Source organism: Melopsittacus undulatus, chromosome 9 (assembly GCF_012275295.1).
Source record: "Melopsittacus undulatus isolate bMelUnd1 chromosome 9, bMelUnd1.mat.Z, whole genome shotgun sequence".
NCBI lineage: Eukaryota > Metazoa > Chordata > Aves > Psittaciformes > Psittaculidae > Melopsittacus > Melopsittacus undulatus.
The window spans coordinates 43680440-43691406 of record NC_047535.1 but is presented as its reverse complement, the minus strand read 5'-3'; positions in this window follow the sequence as shown (position 1 = coordinate 43691406).

Here is a 10967-nt window from a genome sequence, read left to right as displayed (position 1 = left end):
TGCGTAATTGCATAGAAAATTACATTTTGTTTATGTACTTTACTGACCAAAAGCCATAAGGTGTGAAATTCTCTGCACAGTCAGCTCCTTTTTCAGCTGCCTGGTAAGTGCTTCCCCGTTTCCATTATGTTCACTTTTTTTAGAGAAGGAACTTTTGTTGAACAGGAATTTCTTACCTCATAGAACTCCCTGGACCAGCTCAGGGCACACACAGCAGGAGAATAAAAGGTAAGTAAGTATGCATTTTACTTAGGTTATTTAAAAACACACAGTCTCTTAGTTTTAAGCTCTGTTTCTTTACCTATAAATTAGTTCCTTGGTAAGAGAGTACTATGTACTAACATAGGATATTAAGTTTCACTTTTAACTACAGCTAAATATACGTTTATTGTGTATTCTACTTACGCCTACTTAGCTTTGAGTTGAATGCTATCAGTTGAGTAGCAGTTACTTCTATCTTCTTCCTAGACCTGCCCAATTGTTCACAATGGCCTTGTTCTATATGCAGAGAATGCCCGTGTTTGGGGACCCTAAATCCCACTCCACTGGAAACACACACTTTAAATTCTATTTCCAGCATTAATCACTTCCTGCTTTAAAGGCAGCTCCTGCCTCCCTGCACAGGGAAGGGGACAGTGCGTGCCAACATGTCGTGCTATGGACATAGGACAGTGGATTTGGAGAAACTCTAAAAGGTTCTTGAGCCCCATTTTCTGTAAGGTTGTTTCCAGCAAGGAGTCTCTTCTTTCTTCTATAGAAAGGGTGTGTGTGGGCCCTGGACCAATGTGTTTGTGTCTGGTGGGTGCCTCAGAGGTGGACATCCTGGCCGCAGGAACATCTCACCTCAAACTGAAGTTTGGGTTCACACGGTCAAGAGCTCCTCAGCCCTATAAGAGAGAGCCTGACTAAGGGTCAACCCCTTCTGAGCTTGAGGTTTCTTCCTAAGAGAGCCAGCTTCTTCACTCCAGACTTAAGCCAAAGTAGCTTTAGGTTTGAGCATGCAAAAATATAAGCACTGGGGGACATTCAGGGGATGAAGCCATGTGTCAGCTTGCATTTCAAGCCAGCATGTCAGTTCAGACACACTTGGAGAGCCCTGAACAACCCTGTGCCAGCACAAGCTGGATAAAGCAAATTGCAGAACACCTACTGCATCTCTCAGTTTTTCCCACTGTGCTCCAAGACCAGGATTTGATCCTGGAAGAGCTGTGCTACCTACACACCCTGCATCCTGCCCTGTGCAGAAACCTGTCAGAAAGTACAAAACAGGTTCAGAAAACCGCATGACTGTATTTCACCTGTTGACACTGCTTCTCCAAAACACAAAACTTTCAATAACTAATGCATTAAATCATTCTAAATAAAGCCAAGTCAGCTCTAAATAAGTAATACATTCCCCATTATGAAGCCAGCAGGAACCCTGCATGTTGCCAGGGCATGATTTGACCCATATATGAGAAGGACAGCTAATGTGGGACTGCTGTGCAGATTTTTATCCCGTGAGATGGGTGACATTATTTCATGCTCTGAATTTTCCAGACAAGGCATCTCTATTTCAAATGCACCTTTTCAAACGAGGCAACTTCTGCCTTCACCAGGAGTAGCCCATGACACATCACTAGAGTCTGTACAGCCTGGAGGCACAGATGCAGCAGCAGCTCTGTTGAGAAGCCCACCCTTGATAGATGTAATTGCAGGCTCAAGGACTGATTTTGTTTGGTTTTACTTCCCTTCCACTCCTTGCTTTTCAAAATTACTCCTCCTTCTGAACGAGACAATTCCTAAAACCATATTGCCACAGATACGGAGGAAGAGCTGGGAAAATGCCAGCGCATCCCAAAGACAACACATGTATCCCTTTGGAATTTGCACTTAAATCTGTGTTACAGTTATACTGTCTATTCCCACATAGCTACAATGCAAGAACTTTGAACCCATCCAGTTTCTAATGGAGGCGACTGTCCAACTTTAAAAGGCCACACTTTTGGTCCTCACCCCAGCGAGGCCCAGAGACAGCAGATGTTCTGGCAGCTGCAGGCTGCCTTGCACTTGGGGATCCAGGGCTGCAGGAGAGCAGCCAGCTCCCTCCAGATGGAGCAGACAGCAGAGAGGCGAGTGGGAGGCTGCACGAGGAAGTGGGATAGCTCCAGATAGCAAAGGACTGATGATGTGTGGCTCCACATCACCTAACCAACTTTGAGAGGCTGTGCAAGAGAAAGGAGAATCAATCCACAGTTAGCCTGAGTTCAGTAAGAATTCTTCTTGTCATGGGAAAATCGATAGAGAGGAAATATCTGTGCAGGATGCATGATAATGTAGTATAGTAACTACTTTCTATTTTAATTTAATGTGGACAAATGCATTACTCATAAGTGATTTATCCAAGGCTTGACAAATATGTGGCTAAACAGTTATTATAGCAAATTACACCATCATCTGAACACCTCTGTTTTGGCTCTTGGTTGTCTTCTTTTGCAATAAGGTTTTTTTTTATGTTGATTATTGTTGTCTAATACTGCTGTATTTATTGCTTTGGTTACCACAGAAATAAGTACCACTGTGAACAACACCACACAAGTGAATAAGAGCATTTTCTGAATTTCATGAGGAGAACACCCTTGTTAATGAAGACCTGTATGGTTGGGTAGTTCTCAACATAGTTCTCAAGTCTATTGATTTGTGTCCTCATATGCGTTTTATTATAGGCTTTATATTTCATTTTAAACTTCCAAAAATAAAGAAAACCAGCTGAAGTACTCTTTTTTGTAAATGGCCAGATTTTGGTTAGAGGTTAACACAGGGCAAAAGAGAACACAGATCTGCCCTGCAGCTCTGATAGCTTTATTTTGTTTTGTTTTAATAAAAAGACCCTTATTACAATCCACTAAGGGTCATAGAAATGGGGTCATTACAGACCAGCTGTATTCCTGTAACACTCCTGCCCTCTGTACCTTCTCCAGTCTTAGATCTATTGAATGTATGAAAGCAGGATTGCTGTCAGTCATGATAAGGTTGTGCATTAAGGGACTAATCAGAACTTTACTGCAGTGAACTGAAAGACTATTGATTAAAGTAAGTTTCTGATTGTATCCTGCTTGCTTCTTTCTGGAGCAGATGTGTACATTTACAGCAGCATGGGCCAAACCATTTCCTCAATACATTAGATTTTGAGTTAAATGTAATTCAGACGAACAAACTGCCTGACTTTTTGAATGATTTGTGATAAGAAAATACATCTTAGGTTTCATTAATGAAGTTCATTTACAATGTATTTTATTTATAGCTGTCCTGACTGTGTTTCTAGGTCAGCACTCCTGTCAACCCTTAACACAGCCTCTCATTATTTAGAGTGTCTCTGCATCATGCTCACTTATCTCACAGCATTTGTTATGACTGAATGAGTATCGTTCAACCCACAAGTTAGTTTGCTGTTGCTATAGATAGATTTGCTATTGTCTAAGGGTGTAAAATGCATTATATGTAAGAAGTCTGTTTTCTAAAACTGGACCAATCTTTCAGCTGGGTTTACTACAGGAAAAAGAAGAGGCAACAACACCCCTCCATGCCCCAACATCTAATTCTGAGGGCTGCCCAGGTAGCCACCTTCTAGGGGATTTGTTCCAATTCTGATGCCATTCACCATGTCAGAGTTATTCCCATTGAAGCTAAACAACTGGTCTCCATATCTGAAAGCTGAAGGTTGTAAATCTCCCTTGTGAATGTTGCCTATGACAGGGGAGGAAAGACTTGTATAATTACCACTTGTACTTCCTCAGAGAACATGAGCTCAAGTCTAAAGCAGGGAGTTTGGTCAATAAAACATCAAGGTCTGAAAACTACAAGAAAAGACCTGTCCAGCTCGTATGATAAGGAATTCTTTCCTCTTTGTACATGAATATTTCATGGAAAGCCTCTTCTTCAGACCTGAGAATTGTGCAGGTATTCTTCATTTTTTTCTTCTAAGTTACCATCAGTATAGAAATTCACAGGTGAGTTAACTGAGGTATCTTACAATCTTCCTTCTGTGTGAAGGGCAGTACACTGGATATAGTTATTCTGCTAAACTACAGAGAAATGTTTACTAATCTGACTATAGATGTCATTATATTCATTAGTGTCTTTGGAACTGGTTAAGAATTTAAAACCAGAAAGGAGTAGCACCCTGTTTCCTTGATAATGCTACTTAAGATAGAAGGAGTTACTCTTAGTCCTCGTCAAGTGAGTAAAGGATATCAGTGCTTGGAATTTTTTGCTCTAATTGGCCAGATAGCTTACAGAAGAACACAGCTACTCATATGAGCAAGTTTTTACAGGACTTAGATCCTGAAATCAATTACAAACGCTTTTGGGGTAATGTGGATGCTCGTGGTTATACTGATACATTCTCATAGCAATCCTCGTCCTCGTCTGTTCTCTGCATAGATAGCAGGGAATGATTTCAGTTAAAAGGTTTATGCTTTGCTGCTGTGTTTGCTTTTCTCCATTGCAGCCATTGGGGCGTACAGGACTGATTTTTCTGCTTTCTGCAGCACTTTGCACATTTTTAGGTCTAAATTCCTCACACAGAAGTGTCATATGAGGTCCTTCAGAGATTCGTTTTGAAGGGATCCTGTGATTTGTTTTCAGCTGCTCTGCCATCTTCTCTGGGGTGCACAGAGGACTTTCCACAAAGCAGGAGGCACCTAAGGTAAGACTGTCTGAAATGAGACACCTGCTTCAGGCTTGGATTACCTATGGGTCCTATTCTGTGTGATATGGAAATGCTTTCCTTCCTTTGCTTGCTGTGGGATTTGAATATAATCAGCATCTTGCATGATAGAGACTGAAATATGGAAAGCCTTACAAAATGTTCCTAATGTCCATTAGGCTGCCATCATTAGTGTCCCAAAGAAATCAGGAAATACTGAAACAAGCTGTTTAGAAATGCTGGGGGTATTTCAGTGTCCTTGCCTAGTCTGTTTGGCTCAATGGCTGTTTTTCAATAGTTATTTTTCCCCTCTCACTTTTGAAATTCCAAATACAACTCATGATATATGCACATTTGTTAAACCCTGAGTGATTGCCGAGAAATTGCACTGCAGGGGCATCTTCTGCAACTGATCTGTTGGATCTTGACACCAGAGGGGGTTCGGAGAAGAATCTGGATTTCTTAGCAACACAGACATTAAGCTGCAGTCGGAAAAGAAAGTAAATGGGATATATGAATTGACTAATTCATAGGAAAGGAACAGTGCCTGGATGTGTAATAGCCTAGGTGTTTCAGAGAGGTCAAACACCAGGGGAGTGGGACAACTTTCAAAATGCAGATGTTTTTATTTTGCTAAATTTCTTCCTATTTCCATATTCAAATCATTTCAAAGTTGCTGCCTTAAAATATGCTCCAAACAAAATGGCAGCTGAAGAGATGGTTTTGATGTTATACACATCCTACTTGCACCACAGGAATGAAGATGAAAAGGTCTTTTCTTTCAAGTGCCACATCTCAGTACGGTTTTGTAATTATGCTACACAGACAATATTAACAACTCTTTCTAAATACAGGATATCATCTCAAAATGAATACCAGATTTTTAGGAAGGGCTTTTTAACAAATATTTTAAAAATCTGATTTCACTTTGAATTAGCTTTCAAAATTCAGTCCAGATATATGTAAAGAATATAGAATGTAAATATATGTTTAAAGTACTACAGTATGTGAAATTTATCAATTGTTACGTGCTTTGCTAATGCAGCAGAGTGAAGCTTAGTCTTAGATCAGATAGAATCTTTTAGATAAATCATTTATGGCTAGATGACTTCTTATCCAAAAGTCAAATATGTGATCATTTACAGAGGTCACTGGCTGTATTCTGCTCTGTGTTCCATAATCAGCTGAAATAAACCCCAGGAGTCCCTCCTGGTTGTATACTCACAGGGTCACAGTATAATAAAATACTGCTCAAATTGTATTTCAGACAAGGAATGATATCCCCAAAACTATTCTAGTCTCAGGGACGGGACTGTCAATACTCATTCCAGTGCAAATGGCAAGTATAAAGTCCAGCATTATGAAGGGCAATACCCTGCCTCCTTAGCAGCAAAAAGCCTTGCTGTGACATACATTTAACTATTGAAGTGACTTTTACAATGTATATTCTATGCTTTTTTTAATGGAGTTCACTGCAAGTAGCAGTAGCTCAGTACATACACCTCTGTGCTGGGTAAGTCACCCAGTAAGCCTCAGACATTCTGGAAGTGTTTTATGAAAACATTAGGAAAAGAGCTGATTAAATAAAGAAAAGTTGCTAAATTGGTAACCTGTAATAAAGGCAATTAGATAAACTGAAGTGCAATGATTATTATCAAGCAATTAAGTGGCTACTTTTGTAGCTGTTCCCTTGCTTGGCTGCTTTGTTACAAGTGGTGTCATGGAGTCACCACTGTGCTTTGAATTATAGGTTATTACTGACTGTTTGGGTGGACGAAATGCTGCGACCAGGACAGATGCCAATAAGGCAGGGCTGAGCAATTACCATAGCTGTTCAAAGCAGCACACTAGGCAGTAATGAGTACCTGTCATGCTCTCCCAGGAACAAAAATACAGCTACTTGATACATAAGCTTACAGTGTTCTGTACTATTATGAAGAACAGAAGATCATGTCCCATCTCCATGGGACCGTCAGTTCCAACAGCACAGTAAGCTGCTTGGATGGTCTTTCTCTGCCTTTGATGCAGAAGAAGAACAAGGGCAGTCACACATACACAGGCTATGGGTTTTGATGGCAGAAATTAGGTAGGCTGGAGTGGAGCAGAGGACTTGCTGCAGAAGCCCTCATCCCCTTTGTTGCCAGGTCCTGCCTGGAGGCACAATACACTTCCCACCACAGTGGTCCTTTTTCTTTCAAGATTATATTATAAGCATTTTTTTTGTCAGGCCATTCCTCAAAAAGTGACAGTTTTAGAGGCTACAGGCTCTAAACAGCAGAAGGGAATGACAGGTGGTCCATGATAAGTCAATTTTCAACTTTTCAAGGCTGAGTTAGTGATTTTAGCAGGGGAACCACTTGCTCTAAGTGCCAGGTCTACACATGTGGCCATTACACCTATTCTATAAAGGAGCTTAATGGTACCTTAATCATTCCATGAAAAAACAGAAACAGTATCACCAGGACAACAAGTCACAAGGTTTGTCCAATTAAACATTTAAAATGAAGAGTTTAAAACTAATCTAAACCTTAAATATCTTTGTAAAATGAGTTGTCAAACAATCCTATATTCTAAATAAACTGGTAAGAATGAAGGTCAATTCACAGACTATTATGGAGCTTGAAAGATAGGGTTAAATTCATTAGTTGTGCTGCTCATGGTGCATAGATTGATAGCTATGTTCAGAATTATATTTGCTTTAAGCAGTCATGGACAAATATACATTGGCTTAGCTGTTACGACATATCTTTAGTGCTAAGGAAATGATGAATTAGCTCAGTAGTCTTGAAGATAAGTGTCATATAAGGGCTAACCAAGCTCCCTCCTCTCACTCTTAAACACACCTTACTGATGACATGCATGTGAAGGTATTTTAAAGGAATGCTTAGTGATATTTCAGGTGAGAGCTTCAGATGCATCCACCTGCATTTCTCCTTGAGCTATGCAGACTTTAGGATCTAACAGTGCTACAATTATAAACTCAAGCATAATCTTCTAATATTCTCAGAGGTGAGTAGCACTATTCAGTAATGGATGCAGTCCCAGGCAACCCCACATGGTTGTGACCATGTCAGGAGTGAGTGTCAGTGGTCCATGCTCATGGGAAGGCTGTGGTACCCTTTCCTCTCTTGCTGCCCGTTCATGGTCTGCTGGTTTGCCATTAGTAAGACCCCCTTGAGTCCTAGTTGCCTGTGGGTCATGAGTATGGCACAGCAATCACACTGGAAGATACGCCAGGCAGAAAATGGGATTAAAGAGTTTCTTAAGGCAGGAGTACCATCTTATACAGTCCGAGGAGGATGGTGAAACAAGTGGGGTGATGTACCACCCCACACCATATGCGCAGCCCCAAACCACATCCCAAGCTGCCTGGGGTGTTTTAGCAGTGTAAATGGAGAGCAGCAGCAGTCTGGTTAAAGAGCAGAGATCACCCCAGTGTGATCTGTCACGCTTACAGCTGGTGCTGAGCTGCTTCTGCCCTCTCTGCTGCTGCAGTTGGGAACATGAAGCACAGCCACAAGAGACCTGCATGTGAGAATGGGGCTGCTAAGGGCTATTACACGTGAATGATACAGGCAGGCTGTGGAAAAAAAGCCTTGTCCAGTCCTTTCCCTGTTATCTCCTGTGCTCCCTGTGGCTATGGTCTTCCATGCTTCGACTGTTCTGTGGAGGAACCAAGAGACTCTGCTGGTCTGTAGTCAGTATGACAAAGCTCCCTGCGTGGTCATCTCTGGAAAATGAACTCTCTGTGTGCCTTTGTGTGTGTGCATATTGGGTAGAGTTATGTTGAGGCCACTCAGAAGAAACATATAAGAGCCCTCCAGATTTTATGGGAGGTGCCTTTGGCCTCAGTGAAAGAAGGAACTGGTAGCATTAGGAGAGGGAAAGTACTCTGTTGTTAAGGAGTGGCGGTGGGATTGTTTATTTTTCCTCCCATAAACGTTTTTTTTAAGGTCCTAATGGAAACAAAGCAAAGTATTATTCCTCTAAAAGCACTATTCTTTAAGTAAACCAGACTCACTACTTGAAACATTCCAATGACATATGGTGGCAGCAGGGGGATGGCCGAGATGCAGATGGGAGAGTATCACCGAGATAAAGACTCACAGCTTACAGGCAAAGGCACAAGGTGCGAGGAGAGGGACACCTGCCCCAAAGAGAGTGAGGAGAAAACAGCAAACGCTTATGGGGGCATAAAGTTATCCCTCTGATAAGTGAGTTCAACAACCTATTTCAGAGAGAAAACATGTCAGAAGCTCCCTTTTCATGGTCTTTTACCCAGTGGGCATCCCAGTTCAACAGCTTTTAGAGCTACTTCTCATTTTTGTGCAGAATTTGCCTATCTATTTTACTACAGGACCCATCACATACATGTTGTACCTGGGCTGTGATAGCCACAATGGCAGCAAGGTCTAGCAGATCTCAGTAGGAGGGAATGAAACTCACTCACCTGTGTTTTGCACATTAAAAATGAGTCCACAACTGTCTGTCACCCATTGATAATGCACAAAAATACTGAGGGATTTGAGTGGACTATTTGTTATGCAGTTCATTACTTATATTATAGTTATATATAAATGTAGTTATATATAAATATAGTTATATTATAAATATTATAAAATAAAATTAGTTATCACCAATTCAAATATAAAATGGCCTTTTTTTTCCCCTACAGACTTCACAGGTTTGTAGATAGTGTATTTACTAGAATCTGTGACATTCCATTACGCGGTAAGCTTTCTCCTCTTGCCTTCTGCTTCTTATTTGCATCTAAAATTTGTCTTCACCTGGTAAAGATGGGTGCTAATCTATATTTCTTCCTCTTTAGTGGTTGTTGCTGCTCCCAAATATCCTGGCTTCTTTTATCATCATGATTCTGGGATTTGAGGAAGGGGAAGGGGACAGAGGGGGGACATGATGGACATCCATACTCTCTTCTTGGTTTTGTACTCTCTTGTCAATATTACTTCAGCAGTTAGGCAAGCTAGAAATATAAAATGGTTATTGAGAAAGAGAGAGCTTCCCATGCTGTTTCTTGCCTCTAGTGGCTAATGATATAGGAAAATAAAAATCATTACAAGATTTGGCATAAAATTGTCATCTTTGGCATTTCTTTTGTAGTTTAGCCATCTTTCAGATAACAGGGGGGTCTGTAGAAGAAAGCAACAGCATGTTTTAGGGAAGAAAACAGCCTTAAGAGGGTGCATGTACTTCAAGGCAATACATCTAAGTACCTCAGAGCTTAAAGTAAAAAGTCATCCCTGTAGCAGATGTGCTGGTGGGCAGAGTGCAGGTTACATGTTCAAAGTAACATGACATCTCTCCTCTGTCAAATGGTCATTATGGCAATGTATATGGCCCTCACCTAAAAAAAGGATATATGCAGATACACTATGCATAGTAACACCAAAACAGCTTCAGATGGGCTTTGGCTTCACAAAATTTCAGTGCAGTATGTGTAATAATTTCTGTATTATATATTCAAATGCCATGATGGACTAAAAGACATATAGGAAAATACCTTCTTTTCCCTCAGAAGTTCTGCTTCCCAAAGAGATTCTTCATGATGAAAAATGCCTATCAGCCTCTGACTGCATATATATACCATTGGCCAAGGTGTAATGACAGAAATCACACAGCACTACATGTTAAAATGAACACATGCGTGCAATATGTAGATGTGACCACCCCTTTGTTAAAAGGCATTAATCTGCAGAAAAATGGTAGGAACTCTTCTAAAAGACCAGAAATTATTTGTGTCTTGCAGAGTATTGAAGAGCCATAGCAGAATTTCATCTCTAAAACCCTGCAGTGTTGCTGTATAGAGTTCTGCAGTATGGACATTCAACAGCATCTTTGCCCTTCCTATTATACCAGTCTGAGCACTTATTTTGTGCCTCCAAAGCCCACTTCGACGTTGGCAGTACAGCACACCAGATCAACTGGTTAAATTACAAGTTCCATGGCCAGCAAACCTGGAAAACAAAAGCTTGGGCAGCACGAATGGCTGTAACATTGTCACTTCTCCCTCCTGCCCCCTCCAGCTTCACCCAGCTGTTTTAAATAGCGAGGAGAAATTAAAATTCTTAAAGCCTTGCAGGATGTTTGGATTTCTGCCCTTTATTTCCACTTCTATGAGCCACAGCTTGAAAATTTGCCCATGATTTATAAATCCCCTCTTCAGTTTTCTTTCTTAAAGCAACGACGAGGAATCCCGGCTAGGCGAATGATCTGGGTTGGCTTTGCCTCTTGCCAAGCTCTGCTCGCAGCCCTGCCTGCT